Below are 22,244 nucleotides of genomic sequence, written 5' to 3' on the forward strand. Positions count from 1 at the left end.
TTGTAGATTGAAAAAAATACCCTGCCTAACTGCCTAACTTGCCATTTAAGAACCAAGTGCAGGGCTCCTGCGTGGCTCATTCAGATGAGCGTCTGACTTCAATTCAGGTAGTCATGATCTCACAATTCCTGAGTTCCAGCCCTGCGTCAGGCTCTGTGCTGACAGCTCAGAGCCTGGAGCCTGTTTCAGATTCTGTGTCTCCCTCTCTCTGCCCCTCCCCCACTCATGCTGTCTCTCTCTGTCAAAAATAAATAAACATTAAAAAAAAATTTTAATAAATAAACATTAAAAATTAAAAAAAAAAAGAACCAAGTGCATCTGGATAGGTTCAATATTGGAAATTCAGTAGGTTCATGAAACAGATACTCTCCTCTTGTTCACTTACTCACTAAGAGGAAATGAAAAAGGGTTGCATTATATCAGGTCTTTGGAGCTGAGGGTAGTAAGTACATCAAACAAATGACGTGATGCTTGGACCCAACTCTAGTTCCTAAACATAACTCAAATATTACCGAAATTGATCATGACTTTTCACTTTGCCCAGTTTGAATAATGAAAATATTCAGAACTTTCTTGAACTTAATTTGATGTGTAAGTTCCCTTCACATGGAAGGGGCACATTTTAGAGCCAGACTGCTCTCCCTCAGCTCTTCCTTCTAGATACCCATTTCAGTCACTCAGTATTATCAGTTTCTTCCATGAAAAATCCTTGTTTACATCTCAGAAAAAAGTTTCTTGTTTACATCTCATATTCCCATCATATTTCTAATCTAAAATTTTATCTCTCAACCAGAATTCTCTTGACAACTGCCCAATGATATCCTATTTTTAATCTCTGTATTAGTCATCCTAAGCAATATTACAATACATAGTATCCTAAAACACTATTTTAATTAGTTTACTTCTTGCTTTAAATCTTCTAGGACCTTCTAGATCTTAGTTTTGAAATTCATTCTCTTAGCAGTCAGGAATTGCCAAAATCTATGTTCAAACGCACTAAACATTTGCTGCAATTCCTCAACATTAACCCTAATCCAAAATCTAAGCTTTTCACATGATAGTCACCTACATGAAATACCCTTAAATTTCCCCTATTCAAATCTATTTATACCCCATTCAAACATAAGTAATTTTTCAGAGCCCAGCTCAAATCCATCTTCTATTTCCCTCCTCTCATCCTTTCTTCCTCAAATGATTTCTTATTTGCATACACCCCATTCTTGTTAATTCCACATATTTTGTCATTATTCCCCAACTGGTTTGCATTGTTTATGTTCTATACATTTAATCTTGTCTCTATAATTCTCCAAGAGCAAATACCTTTAACAAAGGAAGTATTTTAAAATTTTCTTAATAATAAATGCCAGTTTATCACTTCTATACTAGGTGTCAATTGTACAGATCTGACTGCCTAATCTGAACTCTTTTTATAAGAGGTCTCATATAGTTCAATAATACATGATAGTAGATGTTTTTAATATTTATACATTATTTCCTCAGAGTTTGACTTAACTTTGCTCCAACAATTCTAATGAAACCACATTCTCCCTTCCTGATTAGATACAATCTAATTTGGTATCACTTAATATCACTTAAACCTCACACTATAATTACTCATACTATTTCTTCTGCTTCCATCCAAGACCTGTCATCATTCTTTCATTTATTCATTCAACAATTACTGAGTAACTACTATGTGCCAGGTACTCTTTATGAACAGATAGGACAAAATTTCTGGCCTCATGGAAGTTGTATTCCACCCTCAAAAAGTAAAAAGATGATGCTTATATGTAAATAGGACCTCCCAAATTCACTCTTTCCCTTAGTCTCTAGAACCCTTCTTTAAGTATGGACTTCCTGGAAAATAAAAATAATCACATTGATGACATATGTCGAAGGAACAGAGAACTCAACTGAAAGAGCTTCCAATGGCCAAAATTGGAACAATTTAGTTAACAAAATAAATAAAAATTAGATAATAACCCAAAGTATAAAATAAATATCCAAGAATTCATACTGATATAAATAAATGATTAAATTAATAAATAAGGGAGAAGAGATAAATCTTCTGTGCAGAAGTACTCCAAATAATTTATGTAGATACTCCATAACTTAACAGTGGAAAAACTGACAATCTCTTAGGCAGTCTAGATCAATAGCAACCATCATGTCATGTTGACAGTATATCTACTTGACATGATGTGATAAAAATGCCACTTTACCTCTGTGGTCTTCTTCCCAATAGCATCAGACAAATTCCTATGGGGTGGAATCCTATAAAATATCTGACCAACAATCCTTACAACTGTCAAGGTCTTCAAATATAAGGAAAATCTGAGAAACTGTCACAGTCAAGAGGACCCTAAAGATAACATGACAACTAAATGGAATGTGGTATCCTAAATGGGATCCTGGAATCGAAAAAAGATATTGAAAGGTGAAAACTCAGAAAATATGAATAAACTATGGATTTCATTTAATAATAATATATCAATATTGGTTCATTAATTGTAACAAATGCATCATATTTATGTTTGTGTATAATATTTATTTAAGATATTAATAATAGGGGAAACTGGACATATGATATGGGAACCAGCTATAGTACCTACTCAATTTTTCTGTATATCTAAAACTGTTCTAAAAAAATAAGGTCTATTAAAAAATAAATATAATCCTTAAGTTAAATTACAACTATTTTCCATATTTTGGCTATTGTCGATAATGCTGCTATAAACATCAATTGATGAATGGATAAAGAAGATGTGGTATACCATGGAGTATTACTCGGCAATCAAAAAGAATGAAATCTTGCCATTTGCAACTACATGGCTGGAACTAGAGGGTATTATGCTAAGCGAAATTAGAGAAAGACAAATATCGTATGACTTCACTCATATGAGGACTTTAAGATACAAAACAGATGAACATAAGGGAAGGGAAGCAAAAAAATATAAAAACAGGGAGGGGGACAAAATATAAGAGACTCATAAATATGGAGAACAAATAGAGTGGTCCTGGAGGGATTGTGGGAGGGGGTATGGGCTAAATGGGTAAGGGGCATTAAGGAATCTACTCCTGAAATCATTTTTGCGTTATATGCTAACTAACTTGGATGTAAATTAAAAAATAAATAAATAGGGGCGCCTGGGTGGCTCAGTCGGTTAAGCATCCGACTTCAGCTCAGGTCACTATCTCACGGTCCATGAGTTCAAGCCCCGCGTCGGCTGATGATGGCCCAGAGCCTGGAGCCTGCTTCCGATTCTGTGTCTCCCTCTCTCTCTGACCCTCCCCCGTTCATGCTCTGACTCTCATTGTCTCAAAAATAAACGTTAAAAAAAAATTTTTTTTAATAAATAAATAATTAATTAATTAAAATATTTTTTTAAATGACAACTATTTTCTCCATGCTGGAAAAATGCACAGCTACTTAAATGATGGATTTGAAAGAAAATTTAAACATCTCTTTTACAGGCTATTCAACACAGGATGCCATTCTACACTATTGTTCCATTTCTCTCATTCTTTTCTTTAGCTTGCTGATGACCTGTGTTCAATCTCTTGTTGCAATTTCTTCACCATCTTCACCAATCTTTCTAGGATGACTTTTCTTAAACAGCTATTAAACTTTTGTTCTTGAAGATAGCAAAAAAGGATCTTTATTAGTCTCTCAGAACCAGGACCCCCAGGGAATGTATTGTTTGTCAGCACAATTGATCCCAAGTGGCTGCTCTGAAGAGAGAAAAATGTTTGTTACTTTGAATGTTAAAAAAAAAAAAAACAAAAACCTCAAAAAAAAAAAAAAAAAGCTCCCCAGAAAGCTAATGTCTCTTGCTCAAGTCATCATATCTCCTAAGAGAAAAAGCTCTAGAAATTCTCTGGCCTCCAACACATGTTTTTTATACAATTTAGTAAATATTTGAGTATATGTATGTCCAACATTTTGCTATGCAATATACAAAATAAACAAAGTAAATCTACCCCAGGACAACAAAACAATATATAAAATATACAGCTGTGAAAAGTTAACAATACAAGAAACTGCACAAGCCAACATATATTGAAGTACACAGATCATGTGTACTTTGAATACAGAAGGGAGCTCCCGGTAGTCAAGTGAAATAGTAATTGCATTTCTGCTATTTACTATGTGTCAGGCATAATTCTAAGAAATATGTACAGTAATAACAGAATCTATTAAAACTCATATACTATATCTTACCATCAATATAGCAGTATTATTATTATTATTACAACCACCATTATCATTCTTGTATTGCAAATAAGGGAACTCAGAAACAGACCTTAAAACACACAACTAATAGATAGAAAAGCTGAGATCTGGGGGCACCTAGGTAGCTTCAACTCAGGTCATGATCTAACAGTTTGTGAGTTTAAGCCCGCACTAGACTCTCTGCTGTCAGCACAGAGCCCACTTTGGATCCTCTGTCCCCCTCTTTCTCTGCTCCTCCTCCACTCATGCCCTCTCTCTCTCTCAAAAATAAACATTTTTTTAAAAAACAATAAAAAAAAAAAAGCTGAGCTCTGAACCCAGGTAATCTGGATCCAGAGTCCATAAATGACCACAACACAATACTGTTATCCATTCTGGCAGGCCCTGTGAAGAGACAGAACTCTCTTTACACCCAGAAAAAGAACTAAAAAGGCAAAAAATTAAGCACAGAGCATTTCTTACATCATCATCAACAACAACAACAAAACCTGTATTAAACAAATTAATGAGAATATGTTTCAAAACTCTTGGGTAAATCTTTCTACCTCAGCAAAATCCCTAAGCAAAATGTTAAGGCAGATATAAAAATTAGAAATAATTAATGATATTTACTGATTGATTAATATGAAGTGAGAGGAAAGAAAAGTCTAAGTCAGTTGTAGAGTTTAAATCTAGATGACTGGAGATTACAAGCACTGAGAGTGGGAAAATGGCGGCATAGGAGGATGCTGGGCTCACCTCCTCCTGCTGATAGCTTAGATTCCATTCACATCTGCCTAAATAACCCAGAAAACCACCAGAAGACTAGCAGAACGGACTCTCTGGAGCCAAGCGTAGATGAGAGGCCCATGAAGAGGGTAGGAAGGGCAGAGAGGCAGTGTGTGCTACACGCCATGCTACACGGTGGGAGGGAGCCCAGGCAGTGGAGGGGCAGCCCACTCAGCAAGCCAGAATCCCCAAGTCTGGCTTGCAAAACCGGAGAGGCTGGACTGTGTGAGTTCTGACAGCCAGGGGGACTTAACATCTAGAATGTTAAAAGTGAACAGCTCTGCTCTCAGAGAGTGGGGAGGGCAAGAGGACACCAGGAGGGAGAGTTGCTGAGCCCAGGAACACAGAGCTCAGCTTGGTGGGGAACAAAGGCACTGGCCAGCACCATCTCCCTCTCCCACTCCCCAGCCGAAATCCGAAAGGGAACCAGTTCCCCTCAACGAACTTGCTTACACCACGCAAACACCCAACGCTGTGCTTCTGTGGATCCATCCCTCCAATGGGTCTGCCTCCCTCCCAGTAATGCAGGGCCCCTCCCACAGGGGACCACTAATGGCAAAGCAAGCTAAGCCTGACCCTCCCACCTCTGTGCACCTTGTGGATCCACCCTGCCTAATATGCCAGATCCCATCAAAGCAGCACCACAAGCCTGGCAGTGTGGAAGTAGCCCAGGCAGGGGCCACACCACTCCACAGTGAGTCCTGCTCCTGGGAGAGGGAAAGATAAGGTACACACCAGTCTGACTGTGGCCCCAGCAGTGGGCTGGGGACAGACATCAGGTCTGACTGCGGCCCGCCCACCAACGCAAGTTACTGTGCAGTACAGGGGAAGTGTTCTGCAGATTGGAGCCACCTCAGGCACTACCCAAAATGACAAAATGGAAGAATTCTCCTCAAAAGAAACTCCAGGAATTAGCGATAGCTAACGAATTGGTCAAAAATGATTTAAGCAATATAACAGAAGAGGAATTTAGAATAGTCACAAAATTAATCACTGGGCTTGAAAAAAGTATAGAGGACAGCAGAGTATCTATTGCTACAGAGATCAAGGGACTAAGAAACAGTCATGGGGAGCTAAAAAATGCTCTAAATGAGCTGCAAAATAAAATGGAGTTGACCACAGTTCGGATTGAAGAGGCACAGGAGAGAATAGGTGAATTAGAAGATAAAATTATGGAAAAAGAGAAAGCTGAGAAAAAGAGAGATAAAAAAATCCAGGAGTATGAGGGGAGAATTGGAGAACTAAGTGATACAATCAAAAGGAACAATATCCGTACAATAGGAATTCCAGAAGAGGAAGAGAGAGAGAAAGGGGATGAAGGTGTACTTGAAGAAATCATAGCTGAGAACTTCCCTGATCTGGGGAAGGAAAAAGGCATTGAAATCCAAGAGGCACAGAGAACTTCCTTCAGACGTAACTTGAATTGATCTTTTGCACGACATATAGTGAAACTGGCAACATACAAGGATAAAGAGAAAATTCTGAAAGCAGCTAGGGATAAACATGCTCTAACATATAAAGGGAGACCGATAAGACTAGTGACAGACCTATCTACTGAAAGTTGGCAGGCCAGAAAGGAATGGCAGGAAATCTTCAATGTGATGAACAGAAAAAATATGCAGCCGAGAATCCTTTATCCAGCAAGTCTGTCATTCAGAATAGAAGGAGAGATAAAGGTCTTTCCCAAACAAACAAAAACTGAAGGAATTCATCACCACTAAACCAGCCCTATAAGAGATCCTAAGGGGGATTCTGTGAGTGAAATGTTGCAAGGACCACAAAGTACACAATGTTTATGTACACAATGGAATACTACGTGGCAATGAGAAGGAATGAAATATGGCCTTTTGTAGCAATGCAGATGGAACTGGAGAGTGTTAAGTGAAATAAGTCATACAGAGAAAGACAGATACCATATGTTTTCACTCATATGTGGATCCTGAGAAACTTAACAGAAGACCATGGGGGAGGGGAAGGAAAAAAAAAGTTAGAGAGGGAGGGAGCCATACCATAAGAGACTCTTAAAAACTGAGAACAAACAGAAGGTTGATGGGGGGTGGGTGATGGGTATTGAGGAGGGCACCTGTTGGGATGAGCACTGGGTGTTGTATGGAAACCAATTTGACAATAAATTTCATTTAAAAAAAAAAGATTAATTATTTACTCTTAGGTACAGATAAAATAGCCTGGTGTAATTATGGGCGATTATGACAAAAAGTGACCATTTATCTTCCTGATGCCTAAAATTGCCTCAATACATTGAGGTCCTTAATTGAATATTTAAATCCTAAAATGTAAATATATTGGTGATGTAAACTTTAGATTTCACTTTAAGTGTAATTAATCAATCAATGTCAAGGACAAAATGCCTGGTCTCATCCATCCAATAAAACTTGCTGATTATCTGCTATGTTCCAGGCAAACTCTAGTCCTGGATCTACAGTGGTTTACAAAATAGATATGGTTTGTGTTCTCATGGAACTTGCCGTCAATTAAGGGATAGGGATAAAAAGTAAAAGAATCTATAATTACCAATTATACTCTAATTATACTCTAAATTAAATAAACATATCTTTTGTTTTAGCAGTGGGGACAGAATATAAATAGAATTTCACAGGAAGGCATCTTTCTTTTTCAATATATGAAATTTATTGTCAAATTGGTTTCCATACAACACCCAGTGCTCATCCCAACACGTTCCCTCCTCAATACCCATCACCCACCCTCCCCTCCCTCCCACCCCACATCAACCCTCAGTTTGTTCTCAGTTTTTAAGAGTCTCTTACGACTTGGCTCTCTTCCACTCTAACCTCTTTTTTTTTTTCTTCCCCTCCCCCATGAGTTTCTGTTAAGTTTCTCAGGATCCACATAAGAGTGAAAACATATGGTATCTGTCTTTCTCTATATGGCTCATTTCACTTAGCATCACACTCTCCAGTTCCATCCACGTTGCTACAAAGGACCATATTTCATTCTTTCTCATTGCTCTGTAGCACTCCATTGTGTATATAAACCACAATTTCTTTATCCATTCATCAGTTGATGGACATTTAGGCTCTTTCCATAATTTGGCTATTGTTGAGAGTGCTGCTATAAACATTGGGGTACAAGTGCCCCTGTGCATCAGTATTCCTGTATCCCCTGGGTAAATTCCTAGCAGTGCTATTGCTGGGTCGTAGGGTAGGTGTATTTTTAATTTTTTGAGGAACCTCCACACTGTTTTCCAGAGTGGCTGCACCAATTTACATTCCCACCAACAGTGCAAGAGGGTTCCCGTTTCTCCACATCCTCACCAGCATCTATAGTCTCCTGATTTGTTCATTTTGGTCACTCTGACTGGCGTGAGGTGATATCTGAGTGTGGTTTTGATTTGTATTTCCCTGATGAGGAGTGACGTTGAGCATCTTTTCGTGTGCCTGTTGGCCATCTGGATGTCTTCTTTAGAGAAGTGTCTATTCATGTTTACTGCCCATTTCTTCACTGGGTTATTTGTTTTTCGGGTGTGGAGTTTGGTGAGCTCTTTATAGATTTTAAAGGGCTAGGGATACTAGCCCTTTGTCCGATATGTCATTTGCAAATATCTTTTCCCATTCCGTTGGTTGCCTTTTAGTTTTGTAGATTGTTTCCTTTGCTGTGCAGAAGTTTTTTATCTTCATAAGGTCCCAGTAATTCATTTTTGCTTTTAATTCCCTTGCCTTTGGGGATGTGTTGAGTAAGAGATTGCTACGGCTGAGGTCAGAGAGGTCTTTTCCTGCTTTCTCCTCTAGGGTTTTGATAGTTTCCTGTCTCACATTCAGGTCCTTTATCCATTTTGAGTTTATTTTTGTGAATGGTGTGAGAAAGTGGTCTAGTTTCAATCTTCTGCATGTTGCTGTCCAGTTCTCCCAGCACCATTTGTTAGAGACTGTCTTTTTTCCATTGGATGTTCTTTCCTGCTTTGTCAAAGATTAGTTGGCCATACGTTTGTGGGTCTAGTTCTGGGGTTTCTATTCTATTCCATTGGTCTATGTGACTGTTTTTGTGCCAATACCATGCTGTCTTGATGATTACAGCTTTGTAGTAGAGGCTAAAGTCTGGGATTGTGATGCCTCCTGCTTTGGTCTTCTTCTTCAAAATTACTTTGGCTATTCGGGGCCTTTTGTGGTTCCATATGAGTTTTAGGATTGCTTGTTCTAGTTTTGAGAAGAATGCTGGTGCAATTTTGATTGGGATTGCATTGAATGTGTAGATAGCTTTGTGTAGTATTGACATTTTGACAATATTTATTCTTCTAATCCATGAGCAGGGAATGTCTTTCCATTTCTTTATATCTTCTTCAGTTACCTTCATAAGCTTTCTATAGTTTTCAGCATACAGATCTTTTACATCTTTGGTTACATTTATTCCTAGGTATTTTATGCTTCTTGGTGCAATTGTGAATGGGATCAGTTTCTTTATTTGTCTTTCTGTTGCTTCATTAGGAAGGCATCTTTGAAGGGGTTATATTTAAGCTGGCACCTGAAAAATAAAATCCAGCCATTCAAGAATGCAATCAGAGCATTTCAAGAAGAGAGAAACCGTTGCAAAAGCCCTGGGAAGGGAAAAACTTGACATCTTCAGGAAACTGAAGAAGACCAGTACAGCTGGATAAGCAAGAGATGAATTAGAATTACACAGCCATGAGATCATGAAGGACCATATAAACCAAAGTAAGGAGTTTGAATTTTATCCCACAGGAAACGGAACCCTATTGAGTGGCTTTAAACACAGAAGGGGATCTCATGCATTTTTTCTTTAAGAAAGCTCTATGCCCAATGTGGGGCTTGAACTCATGACTCCAAGATCAAGAGTCACATGTTCTACTGGTTGAGCCAGCCAAGTACACCTCATGTATTGTTTTAATTCTTTAATGTCTACTTGCTTATTTTGCGAGGGGGTTGGGGGAGGGAGGAAAGAGAGAATCCCAGGTAGGCTCCATGCTGGCTGTCAGCCCAGAGCCCAAAGCAGGACTCAATTCCACGAACCTTGAGATCATGACCTGAACCAAAATCAAGAGTTGGACACTTAAAGAGACTGAGCCACCCAGGTGCCCCATGTATTATTTTAAAAGATCATTCTGGTTCTATCTCTAGAATGGACTTGCAAGAGTGTTTTTGTGTAGTTTAGAAAGAGAAGAGAGCAGAAAGGCATAAAATACTTTAGATGAGAATTTGGATTACTACAGTGAGTAGAAAGCAGAGGCTGAAAGATTTAACTTCAGAACTTTAACCAGTCAACCCTGTTTGCCTCACATGGAACTAAGATGACAAGCATATCTTCATTAACAGGTGGCACATAAAATAAAATCCTGGCTCAGCTAACATTTTCAACTCAACCCACTGCTAACTTGTGCTGACAGTCTCTCTCTCTGATCTAATTTCTCTCTTATTTTTATATACAGACCAAGCCATACTCAGGAATCCGTGATGAAAAATTATACAGCAATAACAACATTCATCCTGGTGGGACTAACAGATGACCCAAATCTACAGATTCTGCTTTTTATTTTTTTGTTTCTAATTTACTTGTTAAGTGTTGTAGGGAATCTGACCATCATCACTCTCACCTTGGTGGATTCCCACCTTAAAAGTCCCATGTATTTTTTCCTCTGGAATTTCTCCATCTTGGAAGTGTCATTTACAACTGTTTGCATTCCCCGATTCCTCTACACAATGGCATCTGGGGACAATAACGTTACTTACAGTGCATGTGCCACTCAATTATTTTTTGTTACTGTCTTGGGTGTAACTGAGTTTTTTCTCCTGACAGCCATGTCCTATGACCGCTATGTTGCCATCTGCAAACCCCTGCATTACATAACCTTCATGAATAACAGGGTCTGCATCAAGTTCCTGATTGGAACCTGCATCATTGCTCTGATCATTGTCATCCCACCATTTGGCATGGGCTTGAGCTCAAGTTTTGTGACTCCAATGTCATATATCACTTTGGCTGTGATGCTACTTCCATCCTGAAGATTACCTGCTCAGACACAGAGTTTATAGAGCAATTTGTCTTGGTCCTGGCTGTGCTGACACTCATTTTCACCTTGGTGTGTGTAATTCTGTCCTACACATACATCATCAGGACCATTCTCAGATTCCCTTCTGCCCAGCAAAGGAAAAAGGCTTTTTCTACTTGTTCTCCCCATATAATTGTGGTTTCTATTACTTATGGAAGATGCATCTTTATCTATATCAAACCTCATGCAAAAGAAGGGGTTGCTATTAATAAGGTGGTGTCAGTGCTTACCACCTCCATTGCCCCAGTGATGAATCCCTTCATTTATACTCTGAGGAACAAGCAAGTAGTACAAGCTTTCAAAGACATGATCTGAAAGGTTACATCTATCTCAAATAACTAAAGGACTAGTGAGGACAGAATGACAAATTATAGAAGAATTCTTGACCTCTGTTTTATTTTTCCCTAATTGTATATTGTTCATAGTTATATATATACAGCCCCATTCTGCTACACCTAGTGCCCACTATTGATACACATATTAATTTTTTAGTTCAATCTATTATGAGAAACACATGGGAATAATTCTGCAGTAAATATTTATAACAATACACCTGTTTTTACTTATAGGACTAAGAAATTTGACAGCATCAATTACTATAATATGAGTGCTCAGCTACCCCTCTTGTACTGATATGTCCTGATCTGAGTGCCTAATTTCTTAGGAACATCAGTGATGAGAATCTAGGTCTAAAGGAATGACCCTGCTATCACTCTATTGGATAAAACTCATTACTCTGTCTCTCTCACTTTTCAGGGAGATATAAATGTAGGCTAAAATTTTCCTCTAAAACCATTTGCTTAAAAGTTGTACAACTTTTTATAAAAACCCAGCCTTTTTTCCAAATAGAATTTCATATTCTTATCATCTGTGTGTCTCTGTGTATGTCTGTGTGCATTTGTTTTCCTTTTTGGAATGTCATCTTAACAGGCTTAAAAAGATTAATGGGACAGATAAAATGTAAGTGACAGCTTAAACTTGCATTCTATTCTGTTATCCAAGTTATTCACTGTAATGATTTTTTTTTACATTCAAAAACAATCCAATCTCAAACACAAAAGCTTACAAAATTAACCAATGAATAAAGAATAATTTTTAAGTGCCCAGTTTTGGCCTTTCAAGTTGGTGCCTCTTCCCCACTACCCCTTTCTTTCAGCATAATTTTCTACTGTTTATCTGATGCTCTAGGAAGACATACGCTGTACCAGGAATCAGAAAGTCCAAGTTGCAACTAGGCTTTTACTACCACCAATTCAGACACATGTTCTAACTTTCCTCATCCCTTTCAATGTCAGGAAGGGACAAAGCAGGGAGTAAGGTAGCTAGAAAACAGGCAAGAAATTCCAGGGATACTTAGGAGTAGAGGGATATTCCAAGCTAATTTACAAGACTAAGGAACTGGTATATGGATCAGCAGTCTTGATGCCAGAGGTAAAGAATTAATGAGTCTTTTCTTATACTAAAAATTACATGAGGGGAAATGAATCTTCATTCCCTCAATCCTACTCACACTCTGTCCACTGGAAATCACTGGATACAGAAAATGCTTTTTAAAATAAAATGAGAAAGAAAGACTTGTGGGAATTCTGAGCAGTGGGCTAAGCAAAGCTTGATTATTAAATGAGATTAGCAAGCTAAAAGAGTAATTAAAGGACATATTTAGTTTGCTGAGGATAGATAAAAACAAAGGGTATAGCTGAAGATAATGATTTTTCTTATCTTTTTCACCAAACTTTGAGAATGAATAACCCCCTAACCATATGACATATTTGTTGTTATTATTTTATTAATTGATCTCTACTGCTCTAGACACTAGGCCCTCTCTTTCACTAAACACTAAACTCCATAAAGTCAAATATTGTGTCTACTTTTACTTACCAACTGTATTTTGAATGGAGTTAAATTTTACTCCATGCACCTCTTCCATTAAGCTGAAGATAGCCTCAGCCATTGTCCTCCTAACCCCAATCCAGGTAATACAAAGGTCCTTGGTCTTACCAAGGCCATGGAGAAGCTCTTCTAGGCAATAACCAAGAAAATATCCACTGGCCCCACCTGCATGTCCTTTCATGTCCACTAGCTCTTCTGTTTCCATGCCATGCTTGTAACTGGAAATCTTTGGGAAAGAAAGGGCCTAGGAATCTTAGGCCTAGGATCTAGTACCATGTAGTGAATCCCATTGAGTTGCAGCCGCCAGGGAGGAATGCATAGGCTGCCTTCTATGTGGAGTACCCACAAAATCTATTTAGTCTTTTTTTAATCTTTGTACTATATTCTCAGTAGGTTCAGGCTTTCAGAAGTAAAAGTTATAAAACCCTTAATTCATTATCTCAAAAGTTATCTTGCCACACACAATTCATCTTTCCACATCCTATCCAAGACTCTTCTCCACCCAGTACAGACACACAAGTCTTACCTCTGTGGTATTAGTGATTAGTGATTCTCTCTAAGACATAATTAAACTAGATCTTATCCATGTCAGTAGTAAGGTGGAGGAAAGAACACATAATTCAAGATTGTTATGGAAGTAAGAAAGTATATATTTAAAGTTCATAACACTTATTAGGTACTTCAAATGGTGAAAACACATGTGGAATGAAAGAAGTTAAAGGAAAGAGAGGAATCCTTCCATATTCCTGCCATATGATTATGTGGCCTTTTCTGATTAATGACAGTTAAGTGTATCACATGGGCGCCACATAGTCCTCCCTGCTCCCTTTGTGTACAAGGAACTCTTGCTCAATCCCAGATGTACCACTTGCATCTTATGATGTACTGCTGTCAGGTCTGCTCAATATTATAACATGGTTGGTCTGTCCAAACTCAGTTCTTGATTGGTAATTCCAGAAGCATGACCACTTGCTATCCCATGGTCATATGCTCTGCACCTAGAAAGGCCCATTAGCACACCAGGAGTTTTTTTCAAAAAATGTGTAACTCTCCAGTGAAGATGGTTTAGCCTTGTCTCTCAGAACCCCACAAACCTATATTATGATTCTCACACTGAACCCAACATATGCTCTACATGGCATATTTTCCAGCTACTGAAGGCTTGATCTTTAATATTCCTTGCACTCTCACTATAAGAGATGGGAGCCTCTATGAGAGCCACCGGACAGGCCTTCAGGCTTTTCGAACACTTATTAATCATGCTCAGCTTTTCATTATCTTCTTCTAACATGCCAATAGCACTTAGCAATAGCCATCCATATTAATCTTTCTCTTGTTGCATAACAAATTACCACAATTTTTATAAGTTAAAACAGCACACTTTTTTAAAGTTTATTTATTTATTTATTTATTTTGAGAGTGAGAGATCAAGCACGAGTGGGAGAGGGGTAGAGAGAGAGGAAGATCCCAAACAGGCTCTAGGCTGTCATCACAGAGGCCAATGCACGGCTCAAACCCATGAAATGGTGAAATCATGACCTGAGCCAAAATCAAGAGTCAGATGTTCAACTGATTGAGCCACCCAGGTGACCTAAAACAGGACACATTTATTATCTCACAGTTTCTATGGGTCAGAAGTCTGAACACAGCTTAGCTAGGTCTTCTGTTCAAAGTCTCATAAGGCTATAATCAAGGCATCAGCCAGGCTGCCCTCTTTCTCGGAGATTACAGTTCTCTTCCAAGTACCTATGGTTATCAGCAGAATTCAGTTCCTTGCTGCTACTGACTGAGGCTCTCAGCCCCTGGAGACTACCTGCAGTTCCCTGCCATGTGACCCACTCCATAAGCAGTTCACGTCATAACAACTTGCTTCTTAAAGGCCAGCAGGAAAAGAATTTTGCTTCAGCCTGCTAAGATGGAGTCTTATATGATGGAACATAATCATGGGAGTGGCATCACATTACCATTGTCATATAACACAACCAAATCAAAGAAGTTACAGTCCCACTATATTTTTCACATTCTATTGGTTAGAATCAAGTAAATGATTCTATCTGTACTCAAAGGGAGGGAATTACACAAAGGCATGGACACCAGGAGGTGGAAATTATTGGGTGTCATACCAGGGACTGTTTTCCATATCATGTGTATTAGGTTCTCCAGAGAAACAGAAACAATAGGATGTGTATAAATAGGCATTTATTTTAAGTAATTGTCTCATGCAATTGTGGAGGTATGGTAAGTCCAAAATCTGAAGGTTGGCCAGCAAGCCAGAGACTAAGGGTAGAGTTGCAATTCAAGTCCAAAGGCAGTCTGCTAGTAGAATTCCTTCTTGCTCAGGGAGGTCAGCCTTTGTTCTATGAAGGCCTTCAACTGGCTGGATGAAATTCACCCACATTATGAAAGGTAATTTGCTTTACTCAAAGTGTACCAATTTAATTGTTAATCTCTTCCAAAAAACACATTCACAGATGGAACATGTGACTCCTGATCTCAGGGTCATGAGTTCAAGCCCCATATTGGACATAGAGTTTAATTAATAATAATAATAATAATAATAATAATAAATATTTTCAAAAGTGAGCAAAGGGACTAAACATACATACCTCCAAAGAAGACATACCAATAGCCAACAGGTATAAGATAAGGTGTTACAACATTGCCAATAATCAAGGAAAATAACAGAAATAACCAAGAAAAGGTGTTACAACATCACCAATAATCAAGGAAATGCAAATCAAAATCACAATGAGATATCAGCTCACACTTGGTAGGATGACTATTATGAAAAAGAACAAAAGTGTTGGTAAGAATGTGGAGAAATTGGAACTCTTGTACACTGTTGGTGGGAAGGTAAATTGGTGCAGCCACTATAAAGAATAGTATTTTTTGAGGTTCCTCAAAACATTAAAAATAGAATTACCATATAACTTAGAAATCCCACCTCTGGCTATTTATCCAAAGCATTAGAAACAAGATCTCTGCACTTCCATGTTCATTACAGCCTTATTCACCATAGGCAAGATACGAAAAAGCCTGAATGTCCATTAATGATGAATAAAGAAAATGTGTTATATACATACAATAATATACTAGTTAGCCTTTACAAATAAGGAAATCCTGCCAAATGGAACAACGTGGATGAACTTGGAGGATATTACCTAAGTGAAATAAGCCAGTCACAGAAGGACAAATACTGTGTAATCTCACTTACGTGAGGTATCTCAAATAATCAAACTCATAGAAGTAGAGAACTGAAGGTGCATATCAGAGTTTAGGGGGTGGAGAAATGGGAGTTGTTCTTCAATGGGTATGAATTTTAATTTATGCAAATGAATAAGCTCTAGAGATCTACTATACAATGTAATGCCTATAGTTAACAATACTGTATTATGCACTTAAAAATTTGTTAAGTGGGTAGATCTGTTAAGTGAGCACTTAACACATTTTTCAAAAAACCAAAGGGATGTAAGGAAACTTTTGGAAATGATGTATATGTTTTTTACCTTGGTTGTGGTATTAGTTTCATGGGGATATACCTAAGTCCAAACACACCAAATTGTATACATTAAATATGTGCATTTATATACCAATTATACTTCAATAAAACTTTTTAGAAAAGAAATAATTTCTGAAGTTGTATACACAGATTTATTTCCTTCTAAGATATGCTTCTTGTCAAGTACATACTCACCTGCTGCTTTGATATGGATGACTATATCTCTGGAAAACAGAGTGTGGTAATTAACTAACTACAACTCTACCATGCAGTCTCCTTAATAAATAACCTTGAATGTAAAAAATGTGAAAAAAAATAGGAAAGCTTCTAGGTGAGAACTAGAAGAATATCTCCATGGTCTTGGGATAAAGAATATTTTTTAAGTTGAAAGCAAAAAGCACTAATTATAAAAGAAAAGTCTAGTAAGTTGGACTACTTTACCATTACATCAGTTTATAACCTGATGAAGTTCATTTGTCAAGAAACACTAGAGAGTAAAAAAGCAATGCAGAGAGTGAGAAAATATAGGCAAAAGATACAACTTACAAAGGTCGCATAGACAATATATTTCAAATGCTTACAAATCAGTAAGAAGACAGATGACTTTAACACAACAGGCAACACATTTGAACAGCTCTTCACAAAAGAGGATATCCAAATGGTTAATACACATATGGATGAAGTATATCCATACAATGGAGTACTCTATAGCAATGAAAATAAACACCTTACTGCCACATGCAAAAACATGTATAAATCTCACAAATACAATGCTGAGTGAAAGAAACCAAACATGAAAGAATGCATATCATAAGATATCCATTTGTAAAATGCTTAAAACGGGCAAGATTAATCAATGGTGTTAGAAGTCAGGATATGGGTTAACTTTGGGGAAAAGAGGGAGAGTGTTTTGTTTAGGTAAAGGGGAAACTTTCAGGATGTTAGTAAGTTCTGTTTCTTTATCTAGGTGGTGATTACACAGACAAGTCCACTTTGCAATAATTAACTACATTTTCAGCATTTTTCTTCTATATGTCATAATTAAATTTACTGGACAGATAAAAGTTTATTTTAAAAGCCAAGGAATAAAAATGAAAGAAAAAAAAAGCCTGAAGGCCCAGATTATAAGCATTAATAAACGATGTATTTCTGGCAGAAAAAAAAAGTTCAGATGAAATTAAACCACTTCAACATTTGGTACAGCAACTTATGGAAAGATCTTCAACTTGAGCTGAGTATCAGAGACCATATTTATGCACCGTAGAGCTAAGAAATGTGTTCAGCAAATTTTCTAGGACAGATATGTTTGGTATGATTATAAAATTTAGGAATTTTCTAGCATTGTGCCTTGGCAAGCTTCCAACAAGAGTTTTTGTGGATGTTAATATTTACCTTTCTAAATTGGATATGAAAGAGAATAGTTCTTTAAGCTGGAAAATGCTAATTCCTCCTGAAAATAATGTGCTTATGCAGTTACAATGAAGTAATGCTGTAATAAATGATGATTGATTTTGGTATTGATAAGTGTATTTATATAAATATATGATAAGTCACACAGAGAAAGACAAATACTGTTTGATCTCACTTATATGTGGAATCTGAAGACACTGAATTCATAGACACAGAGAGTAGAATGCTAGTTGGCAGGGGCTAAGAGAGGGAGAATTGGGGGGAGTATTCATCAAAGGGTACATGGTTTCAGGTATGGAAGATGAATAAGTCCTAGAGATCTACTATAGAGCACAATACCTCTAGTTAATAATACTGAAAATTTTGTTAAGACAGTAGATCTTATGTTAAATATTCTCAGCACACAGGAAGGAAAAAAAAACAGGGAAAAAGGGTACTTTTAGAGATGATAGTAAAGTTTATGGCATTGTTTATCATGACATTTTCACGAGTGTATACTTCAGACTCATCAAGATGATTACATACATATAGCATTTTTGTATGTCAATTATACCTCAATATAGGTAAATAAATAAATACATGCATACATACATACACAAAAATAAAGAAATAAATAAATTGTCACCTTAGAATCTATACTGCATGAAGAATCCTTAAAACCTAAAGATTGGGGTGCCTGGGTGGCTCAGTTGGTTAAATGACTGACTTTGGCTCAGGTCATGATCTCTCTGCTCATGAGTTTGAGCCCCGCATCGAGCTCTGTGCTGACAGCTCAGAGCTTGGAGCCTGCTTCGATTTGGTGTCTCCCTCTCTCTCTGCCCCTCCCCTGCTGGCTCTCTCTCTCTCTCTCTCTCTCTCTCAAAAATAAATACACATTAAGAAAAAAACTAAAGATTACTTCTAGTTCCAGCAAAGATGGAGTAGAAGCATTCTTCACAGATCTTACAACTAAAAAAACCTTCAGAGAACGCAAGCAAGCATAAGAAGACTGTGAAACGTGAAAGAAGAAGGAAGACTACCTAGGGACCTCAAGAATTGAGGAACAACACGACAGTGAGACCTCTGGGTTTTCTATCACCTCTTGTATATTCCACACAAGGAAATTCAGAAGCTTTCAATCCAGAACCACCAACAGGCATAAAAATATAAAAATTCCTCAAAAAGGCTGTTTCTCCTAACCAAAGGACCAGGAAAAAGGTGACCTAACAATGGAGAACCCTTGGGGAATAGCTGCCCTACTCCCGCCAAACAAAAACACACTTCAACCTCTGCAGCTTCAGAGGAACCAGACAGGGAGCTGATCTTCAACTCCACGTTCCCACCCTGCATAAATGGTATTGCAGTGATTTCCTCTACCTAGCAATGATGCCAGGCCTGAGAAGATAGCTGACTGTTGCAGGTGGCTCTCTAATTCCTCCATCACCTACTGTCATCAGAGCCAAGAGAGGAGCAGGTGGTCCATCCCCTACACAATGAAAGAAGCTCACTCGGATTTCCCAGGCAGGGTGCTGTCAGTGGGCTGAGTGGGAAGCTAATCTTTCATTCTCATCCCATGGAAATAGGCAATGCTTCCAATCCTTCTGCAGAGTAGTATCATCAGGTAGGTGGTGAGCCAGCCTCCACTCCCACCTGGAGGTGTTATTTGAGGCTACACTCTACTTTCTTCCATCCTTGCGGTCATTGAGGTCTAATTGGGAACTGAAACTCCACACCCACCTAAGGGCAATAAGACCGAATGACTCAGTGCAAACCTGGTCTATTCAACACTCCTGTCCCCTACAGTGTAAGTGGGGCCAGTGTGGAGCTGAGCCTCCACTCCCATCTGGCATTAACAAGACAGAATGATGTTGTGTGAGGTAGAGGTAGAGGATACTCCACTGCCCCTTTCTCTGTGTGAGCAAGGCCCAGTGGGGAGCTGACCCTCCACCTCTAACTACCATCAATGATGTGGGATGAAGTGGTATGAGATGGACTAGTTGGCCCCTCTGGCCAGACTTCCCCTGGCCAGCAAAGATGAGCATGAAACTGGGAAGCCCGACCCTGCAGCAACAGTAGTGTGAGTCAGATCTGTGCTTTCCTCTCCCTGATGGTAGCAGGGCCTGGGTTAAGTATATACTCCCACTGACAAAAAGACAGTATGAATCAATGCCCTACTCTCAGTGTGAAGGTGTCACCAAGGCTGAGAAGGAAGCTGAACTTCCACCCCACCCATCTGCATGAGGCAACATGGGTAGAAATTTCCACTTTTTTCAGGATGGTGTTGGCAGGGCTGAGCCAGAGCCCAAACATACACATTCACCTGGTCTTGTGCTTCACCTCAACAGAGACTGGCTGCTAAAAAATATATATTACATAGGATTCTGAATATTGTAATAAAGTATCAAAAATATCAAAAATACAATCCAAAATTGCTCATAACACAAAGAACCAAAAATACCACAACTTGAATGAAGAAAGATAATCAACAGATGCCAACACTGGGATGAATCAAACTTGGGGATTATCTAACATGAATTTTAAGGCAGCCATCATAAAAATGCTTCAATGCAGCTGTGGATTCTCTTTTAAAAAATGAAAACATAGATATCTCACAAATTAAAGTTATAAAATGAACTAAATGGAAATTACAGAACTTAGAAATACAATAACAAATTTTGAACATTCACTGGATGACCTCATTAATATAGATGACTGAAGACAGATCAGTGAACTTGAACACAGATCAGTAGCATTTACCCAATTGGAACAACAGAGAGTAAATACAATTTTTAAAAATAAAAAAAGCTTCAGGCATCCATGGGACAATTGGAAAAGAGCTAACATTGCTAAATAGGAATCCCAGAAGGAAATAAGAGAGTAGAGCTCTCTTAGAGAAAGCTCTAAGAGAGTTGAGAAACGACTCTAAGAAATAATTATTGAAAACTTCCCAAATTTGGAAAAACACATAAACCTGCAGATTCAAGTAGCCAAGCAGATTTAAAACAGAACAAGCTAAAGCAATGCACACCAAGACACATCACAATTGAATTTCTGGGTGCTAGTTATTTAGATGTGATATTTACTCCATCGTGGCACTTCTTTTTTGTGTACTTTTCTTCTGCATGCTAAATTTAAAAAGAAGATTTATTTTAAAAACAAAAGATTAAAGAGATTTTCACATGTAAAAAACTAAAAAATTAGCCATGAGAAGAACCAGACTATAATAAATTATAAAAGGTCAATGGATTATAATGGCAATATCCTGGCTATACTATAGTTTTGCAAGATGTTACTATCTTGGGAAACTAGTAAAGGGTACACAGGATTTCTCTGAGGTATCTCTCTATATTAGAGTGAAAATGGAAGAAATAACATGAAAGAAAGAATGGATAACAATTAAACTGGTAAATATATAGGTAAATCTAAGTGAACATCTGAAAAATCAGTAACAGTCATATACTATGGGGTTTTAACAATACATAGAACATAAAAATATAAAACAAAAATGTCACACTAATTAAGATATATGAAATGGAGATAAAGCCCTACATTCCTTTTGCTGACTTGGAGGAGGGTAAAGATAATAACTAACTATAGACTTCGATAAGTTTTTGTGCCCCTAACAACTAGCCCTCAAAACTAACAGAATAAAAATTGGTAGACATGTAATGAAAAAATGGTTAAATCTATAATTATGGGGGAATTTTTTAGCCATAAAATCAATAGTAGGACATGACAAAGAATATACAGATTTAAGGCACAAGATTAAAATCTTGACTTAATAAAAATATGGAAAGTATATTGTACCCAACAAATCCAGAATCCACTTTCTTTTCAAGAACAAACAACAAAAGAACAAACAGTACATTTTTATAATGAAAGGATCAAAACACAAATCCCAATAAATTTCAAAAGATTGGAAATATGGATTTGTTCTCTGCCCACAGTGTAATTAAGCCAGAAATCAATATCAAAAGTATAACCAGAAATTAGTAATACATTTGAATATTTTAAATGTACTACCAAATAACCTGGGTATGTTTCCTGAACAAACCTCTCTAAAAACGCTGTAGCATGCATGTACAAAAATGCTCATTGCAACTTGTTCAAAACTTCCCTGAAACAGAAACAACCTAAATTTCTATCAGCAGTAAAATGGATAAATAAGGTGGGTTTTTTTATGTTTATTCATTTATTTTTGAGACACAAACAGCACAAGTGAGAGAGGAACAGAGATAGAATCCCAAGCAGGGTCGGCGCTGTCAGCACAGAGCCTGCTGCAGGCCTTGATCTCATGAAACGTGAGATCATGACCTGAGCCCAAATCAAGAGTCGGATGTTTAACCGACTGAGTCACCCAGGTGCTCCAAAAATGGATAAATAAGTTTTACAATAAATTCATACAATGTGGTACAATGCTGTTG

General features: G+C 37.7%; 1 pseudogene; it reads left to right on the top strand.

Moving 5' to 3' along the window:
* The first annotated feature begins 10,442 nt into the window (after positions 1–10,442).
* On the top strand, positions 10,443–11,357 carry LOC106986871 (olfactory receptor 6C2-like; annotated as a pseudogene).
* Positions 11,358–22,244: the final 10,887 nt, after the last annotated feature.

The sequence above is a fragment of the Acinonyx jubatus genome, chromosome B4, assembly GCF_027475565.1.
Source record: "Acinonyx jubatus isolate Ajub_Pintada_27869175 chromosome B4, VMU_Ajub_asm_v1.0, whole genome shotgun sequence".
NCBI classification, from domain to species: Eukaryota; Metazoa; Chordata; class Mammalia; order Carnivora; family Felidae; genus Acinonyx; species Acinonyx jubatus.